Raw genomic sequence first — 17813 nt, forward strand, 5'->3', positions numbered from 1 at the left:
GTCAGAAATAATCGATTTTGTGAGACACAAAGCTTTCTTTACAGAAGGGGGCGCTAGACGACTCACAAAACTGAATCCTCCATTGATCTGCATTCAAATCATTCAAAACGTTTTACATCTCATCTCATTTTTTCACTCTGGAGAGTAATTCATAATTCAAACTGATAGTTGCAAAGATTCATACTTGTTAAATCCGCAACAGCAGTATCTATAAAATATATTTATAAATCCTCCAGTAACGCTTGATTGTGATTGGCCCATTCTGAACAGCGCTGCCAAAAGTAACAGGTGTCACATGACAGCACCGTCTATGTTCTGTGGTCTAGTGGTCTGTCATCCTTTTTTTCCGAAAATAAATACATTTCATTCATTAAATGATTTAAGCGACGTATTTTAAGATTTCCTATAATTCAAGAACTTTTTAAGCACTTTAATTGTCCTTTTCTCGCTGAAACTCTCTCATTTGCTGTGAGAGGGCTGTTAGTTGTAGTGTGACCTGCTCTTTATCCTGCTGTAGTTTGCTGAGACAGGCACTTCTATCTGTGTGCACAGGCTGCTGTTTTAACACAGTTTCTCTGAGCTGCACAAGCTCCAGCTCCAGCCTTGTGAAGTGTTCCTGTAGCAGAGGAACAAATTTGAGCGCTAGAGGGTGCAGGTCCTGGCTGGATCTCTCTTTCCCCTCAGTCTTTGTGGGAGGGCTGTGGTCTGACCTGGGCTCTGGTGTTCTCTGTGCATTCTGCTCACATGACGGATTCTCAGTTAATAATGCTTTCTTTCACTTCATAATTTCATTTATTGCACTGTAATCAGCATGGAATGCCTTTAGGTTTCCCTGGACCATAACTGTTCCATTTTTATATATATTGACAGTGATCATCTGTCTCTCTGGTTTTGACTTTCCAGCCATTACAGATGCCATCTTTCTTTACTGATGGGTAGTGGCTGATTACAGCTTTGTGCCAGAAGCTGGGGTTATCAGAAAAGAAAATTAGATTGCTTATTTCTCCATTTTTATACAGGTCTGCAAAAAGTGTCTCTGGACTGTCTTTAAGCAGCTTCTGTTTAAACAGTTTTCTTGCAGTGTCACTTTTTATATCTGGGGGATACTGAATGGGAACACAGTCTGTGAGAACTGGGGAGTTCATTTGCATTGAGCAGTGGAGAGATTGCAGCTGCTCCTCTGATTGGTTCATTTTACCATGCTCAATTGAATTGCTACACTGAAGTGCTCCAGATTCTTCGCTAGTCATGGCTTCAGTTTATTAACATTTTAGCTTTTCATTTGGCTAAATGTAAACTTTAAGATATATTCTAACATCCACTTTCTCAGGAAAAAAGCATCCAATAAGGGTTATGTTGTATTCACTGCTTTAGCCACTGTGAATTTTGTATGGTTTTGTCCTGTTTACAGTTTTCCCTTCAATTTTCTGCAAGTCTCTGTTGCTGTGCTGTTTGAATCAGCTTCTCTCTGCTGAATCTTTTTTTTTTTTAATTATCAAAAAATATCACATTTTCTGATCATTTTCCATCAAAGTCCTCTTCTGTATGTTATATTCTCATTGATTTTGCTGATGGTCTGATCAAACTCTTTTTTTTAAGTTTTTTTAAGAGCTCATGTAGATCATGTCTCTCTCTGTCTCTCACGCTCTCTCTCAATTTCAATTTTCAATTTAAAGTACTTTATTGGCATGATTGTGTTTACATAAATATTGCCAAAGCATTAATACACAAAACAGATAATAACAAGACAAATAATAATAATAAAACAGTAACAAATAACAATAAAAATAGAATTAAAATATGGTGCCAGGTAATGAATAAAATAAAAACTATAATAACAACATACACTATACAATTTAAAATAAATAAGCATTTAACAATACATTATGAACATAAGAAAATAAAAATACTGTGACTGAAGTACATTAAGGCAGTGATTGGTTTCTGAATTTAGCTGCAACTGATGCATGATTGTCCTCCCCCAGTAACACCTGCATTTGATCTGTTTCTGCTGAACTGGAGAACTGTGGCATGAGAGTTCAGTTTCTCCCAGTGAAGGAGAAAGTGTGTCTCTGTCACAGTGAGCACAGACTCGTTCATATTTGTTTTCTATGGCCAGACTGTGATCAGTGAGTGTATTTGGTGAAGATCCGTCTCTGTTTTGGATCTCTTACAGTGTGGAGATATTCTGCTAGATTATACGTTCTGTTTAGGGTCCGATAACATTCCAGTTTGCTTTGGTTTTTACTTTCATTTTCCCAATGGTCCAAATATGAATTTGTACTTTCTTTTATGATTTGGTTTATTGTGATTTGGTTTTGTTCAGCAGTGCTGGTCTGAAACTGGTGTTTGTTAGCTGTTAGTGGGTTTGTGAGTTTCAGAGTCAGCTGACAAAGGGGACTGGTTTTAGGCTTCAGCTCTTGGGTTTTAAGGGTTTCATGTTGCAGTGTGTTAGGGGAACTTGAATTTAGGTGTGTCCAAAATTTAAGGGATAATTTTTCAATATGTATAATTAGGGGGTATCTGCCTAGTTCGGCCCGGCATGCATTAGTAGGTGTTCTTCTCTGAGCTCTTCGAATGTTTCTACAGAATTCTGCATGCAGGGATTCTATGGGGTGTTTGTCCCATCTAGAGTAATCTGTCAGACAGAGTGGACCCCAAACTTCACATCCGTACAGAGCGATAGGCATAATAATACTATCAAAGATTTTACTCCAAATTATTACTGGAATGTCTATTTGGGTAAATTTGCTCTTAATAGCATAGAATGTTCTTCTAGCTTTCTCTTTTAGTGCATTCACTGCCAGACCAAACCCCCTGAAGCACTGATTTTTACACCGAGGTAGTCGTAGTGTAGGGTGTGTTCTATTGCAGTGTTTCTCAGAGTGAATGTGTATCTGGTTTCCTGTGATTTGGCTTTTTCCTGGAAGATCATAATTTTAGTTTTTTTCAGATGGACTGTCATGCCCCAGTTCTGACAGTAGTTCTCCAGCAGGTCCAGGTGCTGCTGTAGTCCTTGTGCAGTAGCTGACAGCAGCACCAGATCATCTGCATAGAGAAGAACTTCAGAATTATTTAGAGTAAGACCGGGTGTTGCAAATTGTTCCAGTAGCACTGCTAACTCATTAATGTAAAAGATGAACAGAGTTGGACTCAAACTGCAGTCCTGTCTCACTCCACGCCCTTGAGTGAAGAATTCTGTTCTTTTATTGCCAATTTTAACTCCGCACCTGTCGTCCGAATACGTAGATTTGATAGTGTCGTACATTTTACCCCCAATGCCGGATTGTAGAATTTTATAATATAGACCATCATGCCAAATGGAATCAAATGCTTGTTTTAAATCAACAAAACATGCATAAATTTTGCCTTTGCTTTTTTGATGAACGTGCTGGTTGACTATCGTGTGTAGCCTGTGAATGTGGTCAATGGTGTGGTGGTTTGGCAGGAATCCAACCTGACTCTTACTCAAGACATTGTGTTTGATAAGGAAGGCCTGTATCCGGGCATTCAGGATATAACAGAAAGTCTTCCCCAGATTACTGCTCACACAAATGCCTCAGTAGTTATTGGGGTCGAATTTGTCTTCACTCTTATATATAGGTGTATTAAGCCCATACTCCAGGTATCAGGAAAATAGCCAGTTTGCAGAACCAGACTGAACTATTTTAACAAGGCCTCCTGCATTACTGCAGGGCTATGCTCTCTCTCTCTCTCTCTCTCTCTCTCTCTCTCTCTCTCTCTCTCTCTCTCTGTCTGTCTGTCTGAGCACATGTGCGGAGTGTCTGGGAGGAGCGTGTGAGTGTTTGAGCGTGTGGCGGCTTTTCTGAGTGAGTTTTTCCTTTTTCCTATTTCTGTAATAATTTAGTTTAGTTTAGTTTGTAGTTAATTCTAATTAGCTGTTAGGGGTTGTGAAAATGTCGGCAGACTCTGACAGGTTTGCTACTTTAACTGCCCGGAATGGCTGTAAATGTATACCAGATGAATCTATCACTGTTGAAGACTGTTTGACTGCTATTAGCAGTGAAATAGGTGCTCGGAACATAATGTCAGCATCTAGAATGAATAAAGCTGTCGTTGTGTTTTTGAAAGAAGAGTCTATGGTTCATCATTTAGTAGAAGTTGGCTTATCTGTTGGTGATGCTTTTCTGCCTGTTTTACCGCTGTCGAGCACTTCTAAAAAGGTGACTCTTTCCAATGTGCCTCCGTTTATCTCTAATGACTCACTTGAGCGATTACTTGGCCGCTATGGTAAAATAGTGATGCCGATTAAAATGATTCCCCTCGGTGTAAAAAATCCTGACTTGAAACATGTTATGTCCTTCAGGCGTCAAACCTTCATGATTTTGAATGTTGAATTTCAAAACTTGGATGTTTCTGTGAAATTGACTTTGGCAGGTAAAGATTATACAATTTCTATCAGCACGGACTCAATGAAATGTTTTTCTTGTGGGATTTTTGGTCACACAAAACAAAAATGTCCATCTAATAAGGTGGCTAAACAAAATGAGACTGAACCTAATATATTTCTGGAGCGAATGGCTTCTGCTTCGGAGGATGTCAGTCAGGATATAGGTGATAAAACTGATCAGCGGGCTGTATCCGATTCTTTGTCTAAAGACGAAGAATATCCGAATGAGTAGGCAGCAAACAGTCACATACAGATCAGCAGAATCAGTCACAGTGGACTGGTGATTGGAAAGGCAAAGTTTTGTTAAGTCATGGAACAAACCTCAGTGCAGGTGTTGCCATCCTTTGTTCCCCATATGTCAGTAGTCAACCAGATATGGTTGAGGTTATGCCTGGTCGAATTCTGAGAGCTGATATTGTCTTAGGTGATACACATTTTTCCTTTTTTAATGTGAATGCTCCAAATGTTGGTCAAGAATGTATTATGTTTTTCAAAATACTTTCTAATGCTTTATCACAGTGTCCTCAGGGAAATATTCTTGTGCTTGGTGATTTCAATTGTACTGTTAATCCAGATCTGGATAGGAATCATGATGAACCTCATCCACCTTCTGCTGAGAGTTTAAAGAAATTAATAAATGATCATAATTTAGTTGATTTGTGGAGGGAGTTCTTTCCTGGGGTTAGACAGTACACATGGTTAAAAGCTAATTCTAATAATATGTCAGGGGCTAGGCTTGATCATTTCTATGTTGAGAAAGGCAGTAGGAGTAGGTTTTTTAATAGCTCGATTTCGCCATCTTTTCTGTCAGATCATCATTATTTATCTATTGTAGTTTCTGTCTCATTACCTAGACTTTTAAAATCACATTGGCACTTTAATAACAGATTATTGCAGGACTGCACCTTTATTCACTCTTTTAATCTTTTCTGGAAAACTTGGAGAGAGGAGAGATGTAAATTTCAGTCTTTGAGTCAATGGTGGGACATCGGTAAAGCGCAAATTAAGACTTTTTGCCAACAGTACACTGCACATAGTACTAGAGCCCTCAAAGAAAAAATGAAGGCTCTTGAACAAGACATCCTTGGTCAAAGCAGTGACAGTATCCACAATAATTCAACTTTTATTGACTCTGTTGTAAGAGATAAGCTCCTTTTTAAGAATTTATTGGAGGAACGAGAAAAAATAGCCCTTCTAAGGACCAGGTTTACCCAGCTGATTGACATGGATGCTCCTACAGTTTTCTTTTTTGGACTTGAAAAAAGGTCAAGGGAACAGAAGATTTTTCATCAATTGAAGATTCCATGTGGTGGAGTTACAACTGACCAACGGGAAATTCAACGTTATGCTCTTTCCTTTTATGAGGATTTATACTGTTCTGAGACATGTGATGGAGCAGCTGCTGACGAATTTTTATGTGACCTATCTAAGCTATCTGAAGAGGAACACGATGACTTAGACAGTCCTTTATCATTTGGAGAAATTTCACAAGCTGTTCAGGAGATGTGTTCTGGGAAATCACCTGGGCTGGACGGTCTTTCAGCAGAATTTTACAAGTCTTTCTGGAATTTAATTGGACAAGACCTATATGATGTTTTTCTTGAATGCGTTGATCAAAGAACTCTTCCTTTGAGTTGTCGAAAGGCAATTCTAAAACTAATTCCAAAAAAGGGTGATCTTGGGTGTCTAAAGAACTGGCGTCCGGTATCATTGATTTGTGCTGATTTTAAGATTTTATCAAAAGCATTGACTAATAGACTTAAAAAATATATGGCATCAGTCATTCATAAAGATCAAACATTTTGTGTCCCCAAAAGGTCAATTTTTGATAATCTCTTTTTGTTGAGAGATATTATTACAGTTGCAAAAATGCACAATTTGGACATTGGTTTTCTTTCACTGGATCAAGAAAAGGCGTTTGACAGGGTGGATCATCGGTATTTATTTATGACCCTGGAAGCTTTTGGTTTTGGTCCTTATTTTGTTTCTCTCATTAAATTGTTATATAATTAAATTTACAGCATGTTAAGTCTTAATGGTTCCTTAACTAGGCCTTTCTCTGTAACCATGGGAATAAGGCAAGGGTGCCCTCTTTCAGGTCTTTTGTATGCAATTTCTATCGATCCTCTCCTGGTTTCACTTAGGAGGCAGTTACGTGGTTTTAATGTTCCCAGTTTCCCCAGTGCCGATCCAGTTAAACTTACAGCTTACGCAGATGATATAACGGTTGTTATAAAAGACTCTGTAGATGTTACAAGATTGATCTTTACCTTAGATCGATTTCGACAAGCTTCATCTGCATGTATTAACTGGGGGAAATGTGCATCCTTGCTGTTGGGAGACTGGCAGGGCGCAGGACCTCCCCAGCTACCACAGCAATGTAGATGGGCCCGAGATGCCTTTAGAGTTCTTGGTCTTTATTTTGGGACTAATAGTTATACAGAAAAGAACTGGGAAGAACTATTTGATCGGGTGATTTGCAGAATTCAGAAGTGGCGATGGATTCTTCCACAACACTCTTATAGAGGGAGATGTTTGGTTATTAACAACTTGGCAACTTCAATGCTATGGCATAAATGTGCTGTGTTAGATCCTCCTAAAGAATTACTTGTTGGTGTTCAAAAAGCATTTGTCAATTTTTTTTGGGATGGTTGCCATTGGCTTCCTCCAGGTGTCCTTTATCTTCCTGTGGCAGAGGGAGGGCAGGGGTTAATACATTTAGAATCTAAAATTTTGGCAATGAGGTTGCATACACTGCAAAAACTCCTGTATTGTTCAGATCAAGTGCCTTGGGTTGTTTTTGGTCTGTATATACTCAAGAATTTTGGAGGAATTGGTCTTGACAAGCAATTGTGCCTAATGCAGAAATCCTTTGTTGTGAAGACACGTTGTTTGCCTTTCAGTTTCTATGTATCAGTAATCAAATCTTGGGATTGTTTTAAACTGCTAAGACAAGAGGATGAGCATTATGGTATTGCAGAACCACTTTTTTTAATCCCCTTTTTGAAATACCATTTAATGAATCACCATCTTTAATTACCAAATTTTTGAATGCTGGCATCACCAAAGTCATGGACTTGATTGATTTAACGAAAGGCCAGTGGAGAACTGTACAAGAACTTGCTGACCAAGTTGGGCTAACTTCGGTTAGAATTATGGAGGGATTAATTAGGAATCTTAAGGCCTCTTTCCCTCCGATGCTGACTTCTTTTATTAATAATGTTCTTCTGAATGGTTTTATTCCTCAGACATTTCCTGAGTTCAAGGTGGTTCTTAAAGATTGGGAATTTGTCGATGATACAAGTCAGACAAACTTGCTGAAAGGTTACGGGGATTTGGTATTTTATTGTACTGAGAAAAAAATGTTATATCATATTTGTATCAAATCTGTACATCTGGGGCAATTGAAGCAAAGACCAGATACTAAATGGAGGTCTTGGCTATCTATTTCTGATGAGGTATATCCATCCTGGGGATTGCTGTACAAACCTCCTATCTCTAAGAGATGTGGGGACCTTCAGTGGAGGTTACTGCATTGCATTGTTGCCTCAAACTCTTTTATGTCAAAGCTTAATGAGACTGTTCTACCAATATGTCCCTTTTGTAATGCACTTGACACTGTTTTTCATATGTATTGTGAGTGTTTTCGACTCTGCTCATTGTTTGAATTGTTGGGGGAAATTATTGTAAAATTGGGCATTTCATATACCAATAGTCTATTTATATTGGGTTGCCGATATAAGAGGTCTTGGCAGCAACAGTGTACACTTGCCAATTTTTTAATAGGGCAAGCTAAACTTGCAATTTTGTAAAAAGTGTTTTTAAAAGTCAAAAGTCTCTCTCTCTCTCTCTCTCTCTCTCTCTCTCTCTCTCTCATGCTGTGAGTTGGTGAGAGCTGCTTTGTGAGTGGTGAAAGTTTCTAAATCTTGCTTTTTCCTATTTACTTTTTCTTTTCTTTCCAGAAAATACATGGTTTAGAAAGCAAATTGTAAAATAGTTATATATTGGTGATTGTGTGGCAGAATGGCGTCCATTATCACTCTGTAATGGTTTCAGGTGTGTTCCTGAGGATAATGCCACTGTGGAGGATGTGTTAATTGCAGTTGGGGATCAGACTGGTCATGAGAAGAATTTCACACACCATTGCACTTGTGTATATGGCTGTGTGACAATAAATGTGATTTGATTTGATTTGAGAACATTGCATCTGCATCGCATGAATCAGGCTGTCGTTGTTTTTTTGAAGGAACAAAATTTAGTTAATCGTTTAATAGTAACTGGCCTTACTGTTAAAGATACTTTTGTGCAACTTTCTCCGCTGTATACATCGACAACAAAGGTTTCTTATTCAATGACGTTTTGCAACGTGAGTTAGCGCGTTTTGGAAAAGTTGTTAGTCCCTTTAAAACTGTTGCGCTTGGATGTAAACATCCGGCTCTGAAATATGTTGCGTCTTTTAGACGGTATGTTTACATGTTGCTAGAATCGCCTGAGAATACACTGGATATTAATTTTCGGGTGAAACATGAGGGAAGATTATATATGGTGTATGCAACTACTGGCAGCATAAGATGTTTAGAGTGTGGAGACATTGGACACAAGCATCTTACGTGTCCACATAAGAAAACTAGTGCAGAAAACACGGTAGGATCAGAGGATGAGGTCGCAAATAATAGCGTTGATCTGGTTGATGCGGCCCAAGATGAGGTTGTTCCACTTGTTGAGGTGAGTGATGATAATTCAGATGCTGTGTTACCTGCTGTTGACACTGCAAATGATGATACTGTAGCTAATGTGGCCCCAAAGATTAGTGTAACTGATTTAGTTTCTGATGTTAATACTGATGAAGAAGTAGCTAGTACTAGTGGTACTAAACAGTTGGAAAGTGCAAATGATGGAATTGAAGAAAAATCGTATTCAGGCATCTTGAATAATGAGGAAATGGATGTGGAGGAGGAGCAGTCTGATGATACTGAGTCACAAGTTTCTATGTGTGAAAATGATGGTAATTCACAGGGAGTTGTATTTAACACATCTCAGGCAGTTTTTTCAGGAGGTTTCAACAAAGATTCTCTGTATAGTCTCGAACAAATCAATAGCTTTCTGGATGAAATGTATGGTAAACAAATTAACATAAATGACTTCTCTAATGTAGACAAATTTTTTCAATCTGTTATTTTTTTATCAGAGGACAGTTGGAGTTGAGGAACTTAGTGAGAAAAAGCGTTTTCGGCTGAAAAAGCATCTTACCACTATAAGAAAAAGTAAAGCAATGAATAGGAGAAAGAGCAAATCAAAAGATCGCAAATAATCATGTATTACACGGTGTCTTTTCTTCGCTTTCCTATCATGCTTTATTCTTTATTTCCCATCTTAATTTTGTGTATGGAGGTTTTGAGGATAGGCTCTTTAAATATTAATGGTGGGAGGGATAGTGTAAAGCGTGCTATAGTCTATGAAACAATTGAACAATAAAAGCTTGATATTGTCTTTCTCCAAGAAACTCATAGTGATTTAATGAATGAAGCTGAGTGGAATTTGTGGTGGAAAGGACATAAAATACTTAGTCATGGTACAAATTTAGAGGGGTGGGCATCTTTTTCTCTTCAACCATGAGGGTGGATATTATAAGTACAGAGGAACCAGTGAAGGGTCGTTTGTTGGTAGTTAAAGCTCAAATTCAAGGAATGCTTGTTTTCCTGATAAATATTTATGCACCAACAGTGGGACAGGAACGCCTACATTTTTTATATATACTTAATGAGAGTCTTAAAAAGTGTTCTAGTGAAGGATGTGTCATTGGTGGAGACTGGAAGTGCACTATAAATTTTACTATAGACCGTAATACTGAGGAACCTCATATACAGTCCTCAAGTGTATTGTCAAAACTCATAAAAGAATTCCAGCTTTTGGATATGTGGAGAATTAAACACCCTAATGATACAGTATACATGGATTAAGGCTTTTAATAATAGAGTTAGCGCTGCCCGATTAGAGATTTTATGTGTCAAAATATTTTAATAGTAGAGTAATTGAATGTTGCATTTGTCCCGTAGGTTTTTCCTGATCATCATTTAATTATTATGACAATGACCATGTCAAATGTACCTAGAAAATCGGTTTACTGGCATTTTCATGTTAAATTGCTGCAGGATGCTGCTTTTTGTGATAATTTTGTTTTCTTTTGGGAAAATTGGAAAAAGAAAAAAGTTCTTTTGAAAACTTGAAACAGTGGTGGGATGTAGGCAAGTCTCAAATAAAAAATGTTTGTCAGCAGTATACAGCCAACTGTAGTAGTAGAATAAAGAATGTGATTGAATCACTTGAAAAGCAAATTAATTCAATGGAATTGCAGTTGGTTGATGCACATAATTCTGTATTGTACAATGATTTACAAAAGAAAAAGAGAGAGCTAAGTCTGGTCCTAAATGAGAAAGAAAGGGAGCTTTGATAAGGTCCCATTTCATGTCTTTAGCAGAAGTGGATGCCCCAACTTTTTTAACCTGGAATGATGAGCATTTGTTGAGCATTTTGTTTTGGCTCAACAAAAACAAATGCCTTGTCTTAAACTCCCTGATGGGAGGATAACGTCTAAGACTATAGAAATGAGAAACCAAGCTGTGGATTTTTATTCAAGTCTTTATACTGCAGAAAACTGTGAAAATTATGACTGTATGACACAGCTTCTTCAGGGTCTTCCTCCACTGGACTCTGATTCTAAAACTGTCTTGGATGCTAGTATAACATTTAAGGAAATTACTGCTGCTGTGGGACAACTCAGTTCAGGACGATCCCCTGGAATAGATGGACTGCCAGCAGACATTTATAAAAGGTTTTGGAACTGCATTGGACATGATTATTTTGATGTTTTATGTGAGTCTATAAGAGATGGTGTTTTACCTACTACCTGTCAATATGCTGTTTTATCATTATTGCCAAAAAAGGAAGATTTAGCCTTTTTAAAGAACTGGCGTCCTGTTGCCCTTCTTACAACAGAATATAATTTTTTTTCAAAATGTCTGGCAAATAGATAAAACAATTACTTGGGTTTGGTTGTACACAAGGATCAATCATATTGTATTCCAAAGAGGTCTATTATGGATAATTTGTTTTTAGTGCGAGACATTGTAGATATTTGTAATTGTTTCAATGTGATTGTTGGATTAATTGCCCTGGATCAAGAGAAGGCTTATGTATTGAAGGTTTTTGGTTTTGGTGAAACATTTGAAATTTGATACAGTTATTATATAATGATGCATCATGTATGGTTAAGGTAGGGGACGCTTTGAGTCCACCAATTCCTATTCTAAGGGGTATTAGGCAAGGATGTCCATTGTCTGGTCAACTATATAGTTTAGCAATTGAGCCGCTGCTTTTTAAACTTCGAGAAAGATTGTCAGGTTTTAATGTGCCTGGTATTTCTTTAGACTCAAGAGTCTCTCTTTCTGCTTATGCTGATGATATCACAGTTTTTGTAAATCACACTAATGATATTAAGTGTTTATCTGAGGTACTCAGTCTTTATGAGAAAGCTTCATCAGCCAAAGGTAACTGGGCTAAAAGTGAAGCTTTTTGGTCTGGTAAAGGGGAGTTTGAGAGTCTCCCAAAGTTACCTGGGGACCTTAAGTGGGGTAGAGAAGGACTTAAATTGTTGGTAGTTTTTTTGGGGTCAGATGATTTTCAAAAGCTAAATTGGGAGGGTATAGTGGAGAAAGTGTGCAGCAAGTTGTCTAAATCGAAACTGTTGCTACCTCAGTTGTCCTACAGGGGAAGGATTTTATTGACCAATAATTTGGTTGCTTCTACTCTGTGGCATAAAATAGCTGTGTTACAGCCACCTGCTGGACTTATTGAGGAAATTCAAAGGAAACTTGTGAACTTTTTTTGGTCTGGACAACACTGGATTCGTGCTGCTGCTTTATACATTCCTGTTCAAGAGGGAGGTCAAGGATTGATAGACATCAGATCCAGAATTATGGCTATCCGGTTAAAAGCAGCTCAGAGACTGTTGTATCACACGGCTGTATCATGGCTAAAGACAGCTTCTGCTCTTCTCAGGCGGGTCAGAAGTATGGGATTGGACAAACATTTGTTCTTAATGGAGCTCCAGAATGATGATCGTGTGAATCTTACATCCTTCTATAAGTCAATTCTGGAGGCATGGAAGGTATTTACCATTTCACGTTCATCAGATACACATGCTGGATTATGGCTTTTTGAAGAGCCACCTTTTCTTAATGACTTTCAACCTTCAAGACTTATGTCTGATCCCAGTCTGCATGCATGTTTAACTGCTGCTGGATGCACAAAGTTGGGACATATTTTGACTATAAGCTCAGAGGAATTGAGTAAAAGGACTGGGGTGAGATCTTTGCAGCTGCTGAAACAAGCTACTACTGAAATATTTAAGTCTTTGCATGTGGATCATAAAACTTTGACAAATGATTCAGTAGCAATTGATCAATGGAGAAAGGGGGTTCCTTATGTTTTCCCCTCTCTTAATGTAACTATTACTGTGGGAGAATGGCAAGATGATGGGAAGTGTCTTTTGTCTTTTAAAACCCCTCAGCTTGGAGTTTTTGAGGAAGTAGGGAAAAAAAAGCCCTCTTTATTTCCTGTGTGGAGGCATCTAATGCTAATCTTTTGAGTGGACTTCCTTCAACAAAATGGACTGATTTTTTTGGAACTATTTCTTCCCCTAGAGGCTGCTGGCGGTCCTTATACAAACGCCCAATTGATAAAAGAACGGGCGACCTTCAGTGGAGGATTGTACATGGGGCGATAGCCACAAACAGATACGTGGTGCATATTGATCCTTCTGTAGGGGTGGGTTGTCCCTTCTGTACAGACATTGAAAAGGTTTTTCATTTATTTGACAGTATGCTCGGTTAAATGATTTGTTTTCATTTTTATCTCAATGGTTTATTGAAATTGAAGCTTTCTCTTTTGAAATGTTTATATATGGTCCAAAGTATACAGAAAAAAGAAAAAGTCAGTTGATTTTATTGAATTTTTTTTTGTCCGGTGCAGCAAAACTTGCTATTTGGAAATCTAGAAAAAATAAGTTGTCAGGACAGGGTTCTCTGGATGTGTTGAAGATCTTCAAAGGCTTGATGGCTTAGAATACAGCATGCCTATTATAAAATGGTTAAATGTGTAGAATTTTTCATTTACATTTGAGGGATAAATGAGGTCCTTTGTACAGTAGATGATGATGATGAATTAATGCTTGCTTTTTAAAATGTTTTCTTGTTTTTATTTGTTAATAGTAATTATTTTTGTGAGCTTGTAACATTATTGTGAACACCTTATTGTTTTAATAAAGGTGTATTTAAATTCTAAAAATTCTCTGTGTCTCTCTCTCTGTGTCTCTCTCTCTGTCTCTTGGTGCATGCTTGGAGCGTTTGGGTGTGGGTGAGAGTGCTCAGGTGGAGAGAATGAATCCTGAGTGTTTTTTTTCTTCTGTATTTAATCTATTTTTCCGCTTTAAAATTTCAAGTTTTATTTTCTATTAATTGTTTTTTGTTGTGGAAAATTTCTTTCAGGTTTGTTAGTTTTTGGTTATTTTCTGTGACGGTATCAGAATGGCGTCTCTCCCTGCGGGGGGAGCATCACCTGTATCGCTCCATCATGGAATTAGGTGTGTACCGGTGCTCTGCATGAGCGTGGAAGATGTACTACTGGCTGAAGGAGAGCAAGTTGGATTTAACAACATTTCCTCAGCTTCTAGAATGAACAAGGCAGTGGTGGCTTTTCTCAAGGAGGAAAGTCTGGTTAACCATTTGATTAGCGAGGGAATCACGGTAAGTGGAGATTTTGTTAACGTTTCCCCGCTTGTTAATCCAACTACTAGAATAACTATTTCCAATGTACCCCCTTTCATTCATAATGATGAGATTGAACGGGGCCTGGCTAGATATGGAAAGTTGGCAAGTGAGATAAAAATTATACCATTAAGATGCAAAAGTGAAGCTTTGAAACATGTCATGTCGTTCAGGAGGCAAGTGTTTTATGTTTTTGAATGGCACAGAGCTGGATATATAGTTTAGAGTGCAGCATGAAGGAAAAGCGTATAAGGTTTACGCGAATACTGGCAGGATGAGATGCTTTGAATGTGGTGACATCGGGCATAAGAGGACGGCGTGCCCGCATAAGGATCAGGTTAGAGAGGAGGTTGCTGGGCCTAGTTCTGCTGCTGTGATGGTGGAGTCTGATAAAAATGAGTCAATTTCAGAGGAATCACAAGCTCAGGTCACAGAGCAAAGAAACAATGTTGAATTGATTGGAAGTGTCACTGATAATCAGAGTAAAGATACTGATACAAAGATACATAGTGACAGTGAAAATGAAGATGTATCAGAAGTAAATGACAGTGGAGTGATGATTGATGATAGAAGGAATAGTGTTGAAATGTCACAAGGTGTAGGAATGGTTGTTGGAACTGAGATTAGAGATGATGATACATTATCTGATATCTCTGATTTTGGATCACAAGTCACGGAAGATGGATATACACTGCAAGAGATAAATTATTTCTTGTATGTAACTTTTGGGAAAGCTGTAGAAGTGAAAGATTTTTTTTCCATACACAGAAAAATTCATGGTGTCAGTGTTGATGCTACAAAAAATAGTTGGCTATGAGGCATTAAGTAGGCAAAAAAGGTTCAGACTGAAGAAGATCATTACAAAACTAACAAAAGAGAAGGCACTTCACAAAAGTAATGGTTAAATCACATAGGGTGTCTGTATTAACTTGCTTTATTCTGCTTCTGTCCTCTCTATTGGGGCTTTTCCACTGCACGGTACAGCTCGACTCTACTCGCTTTTTGGGGGTTTTCCACTGTGGATAGTACCTGGTACCTGGTACTTTTTTTAGTACCACCTCGGTCGAGTTTCCAAGCGAGCCGAGCCGATACTAAATGTGACGTCAAAACCCTGCAGATCACTGATTGGTCAGAGAGAATCGTCACTGGATTTGCGACACGGGACATCAACCCGCTAGTTTTAAAGTTAACAACAGCAATAGCAGTATCATTTGTTTGCGCAACTTTCGAATTGTTAAAAAGAAATGTCTGTGTGCAAAACCACACCATGGTCAATAAACGAGGTGCAGACGTTCCCTCGTTAGCGACGAAAGAAACGATGCAAAACTAAAGTCTTTCAGGAAGTGTCTCAGCTGTTGGCTGCCCACGGCTACCACCGGACCTACCAACAGTGTATGGAAAAGTTAAAAAAAAAACTTAAAAGAGACTAAAGAACCATCAAGGACCACAACAGCCGGAGTGGTTCAAACAGAAGAAAGTGGAAGTGGTTCGACTAAATGGATGCTATCTATGGCAATAGACCAGCGAGCAATGGGAGGGAGAGTGCCCTGGACTCGGCGTTGTTGGAGTCCATGATGGAGGATGGTACGTTTTGTTACATTAACTCTATATTCTGCTTGAAAGCTTCACTATATTTAGTTGACCAGCTACTGGAAAGCTTTCTTCTAAAACAACCAGGCCAATTTAACTATTACACTTGTGTAAAATCACCATGCAACAACTGCTTTATGCAGCACAATGAGCAAGTAGCTAACAACTAGCAGTCGTGTTATTGTTTATGATGATGTCTCAGTAGAGGCGGCGCAACTATGACGATCAGCCTATAATCCCACCCACGTTAAGGCTGCACTAACTGCAGTGGAAAAACAAGCTCAAAAAAGTAAAGCGAGTAGAGTCGAGTCGAACCGTAACGTGCAGTGGAAAGTGCCATATTTCTCTGTTTTTTAATGGAGGTTTTAAGGGTTGGATCCTTAAATATAAATGGGGGAAGGGACAGGAATAAGTTAGCAATGGTATCAGAGTTGATTAGAATTAAAAAGATTAATATAGCTTTTCTGCAAGAGACACATACTGGTATTGATAATGAAATTGAATGGGGTATGAGGTGGGAAGGAAAATCTGTTCTAAGCCATGGGACAAACAATAGTGCTGGCATAGCCATTTTATTTAAAAAAAATAGTGATATAAATACTGTAGCTTCGGAACAGATTGTAAAAAGCAGAATATTATTAACTCAGAGTTTATGGGTACCAGTTTTGTACTGGTAAATATTTATGCACCAAATGGAGGTCCTGAGCGAATAGAAGTTTTTAAGAAGTTGGAAAAAGTGATCCAGAAATTTGATAAAAATAATGTATGTTTTATTATTGGAGGTGATTGGAACTGTACCATTGATTTTACGATTGATAGAAATGGGGAGGAGCCACATAATGAATCAAGTATAGTGTTGTCAAAAATTTTAATTGAGTTTGATATGATAGACATATGGAGAAGCAGAAATATAAGAGTAAAACAGTACACATGGCTTAAAGTTTCTGATATTAGGATAAGTGGGGCAAGGTTAAATAGGTTTTATTTGGATAAGGTGTGGAATAGTAGAGTGATGAATGTTTTTATTTCACCCAGTGGGGTTTCAGACCATCATCTGATTGTTTTTTATTTTAATTTAAAGAAAAGTTCAAAACCAAATTACTATTGGCATTTTAATCTTTAAGATATTGTAAGATGCCTCATTTTGTGAAAAAATTCAAGGTTTTTTGGAATATTTGGAAATTAAAAAAGAATTCCTTTGAAAATCTGTCAATGGTGGGATGTGGGTAAAGCAAATATAAAAATGTTTTGTCAAAACTATAATTCACATAATACATCAAAGGTGCAAGCAACAGTGAAAAATCTTCAAAGAGACATTGAAATGCTGGAGAGTGTGCTTTTGAATAACAATGGAACTGAACAGAAATAACTTTTACACAAAAAGAGGAATGAACTTAGTTTTTTTCTACAAGAGCAAGTGAAGAGCAAGTGATCTGCTAAATGGATTACCTAAATTAGGGGATGAGCAGAAAAGGTCCCTGGACAAACTAATTACTTTGCTGGAGCTCACAGAGGCAATGCAACAAATGTCTACTGGTCAATCCCCAGGGATTGATGGACTACCTGCAGAATTTTATAAACAATTTTGGGAAATTCTTGGTCAAGATGTATATGAAGTATTTTTAGATAGTATTGAGAACAAGTCACTTCCTACAAGTTGTCGTCATGCAGTTCTATCTTTAATCCCAAAGAAAGGGGATCTTGGAATTCTGAAAAATTGGAGACCAGTTTCTTTGTTGTGTCTGGACTATAAAATATTTTCAAAATGTCTAGCAAACAGACTCAAGTGTTACTTAGAATCATTAATTCAGAAGGACCAGACTTATTGTATTCCTAATCGGTCGATCATGGACAGTCTTTTTTTACTGAGGGATATAATTGATTTTAATCAACTCAATAATTCTAACCTTGGCATTTTATAATTGGATCAGGAGAAAGCTTTTGATTGAGTTGATCATGGTTATCTTTTTTATGTCTTACAACAATTT

The 17813-nt window shown here is 37.8% G+C and overlaps 1 long non-coding RNA gene across 1 annotated transcript in view; it reads right to left on the reverse strand.

Moving 5' to 3' along the window:
• Positions 1 to 17813, reverse strand: part of LOC127426526 (uncharacterized) — a 58712-nt gene that overhangs the window by 730 nt on the left and 40169 nt on the right. The gene's annotated exons all lie outside the window — the stretch shown is intronic.

The sequence above is a fragment of the Myxocyprinus asiaticus genome, chromosome 35 (genome assembly GCF_019703515.2).
Source record: "Myxocyprinus asiaticus isolate MX2 ecotype Aquarium Trade chromosome 35, UBuf_Myxa_2, whole genome shotgun sequence".
Classification (NCBI taxonomy): domain Eukaryota; kingdom Metazoa; phylum Chordata; class Actinopteri; order Cypriniformes; family Catostomidae; genus Myxocyprinus; species Myxocyprinus asiaticus.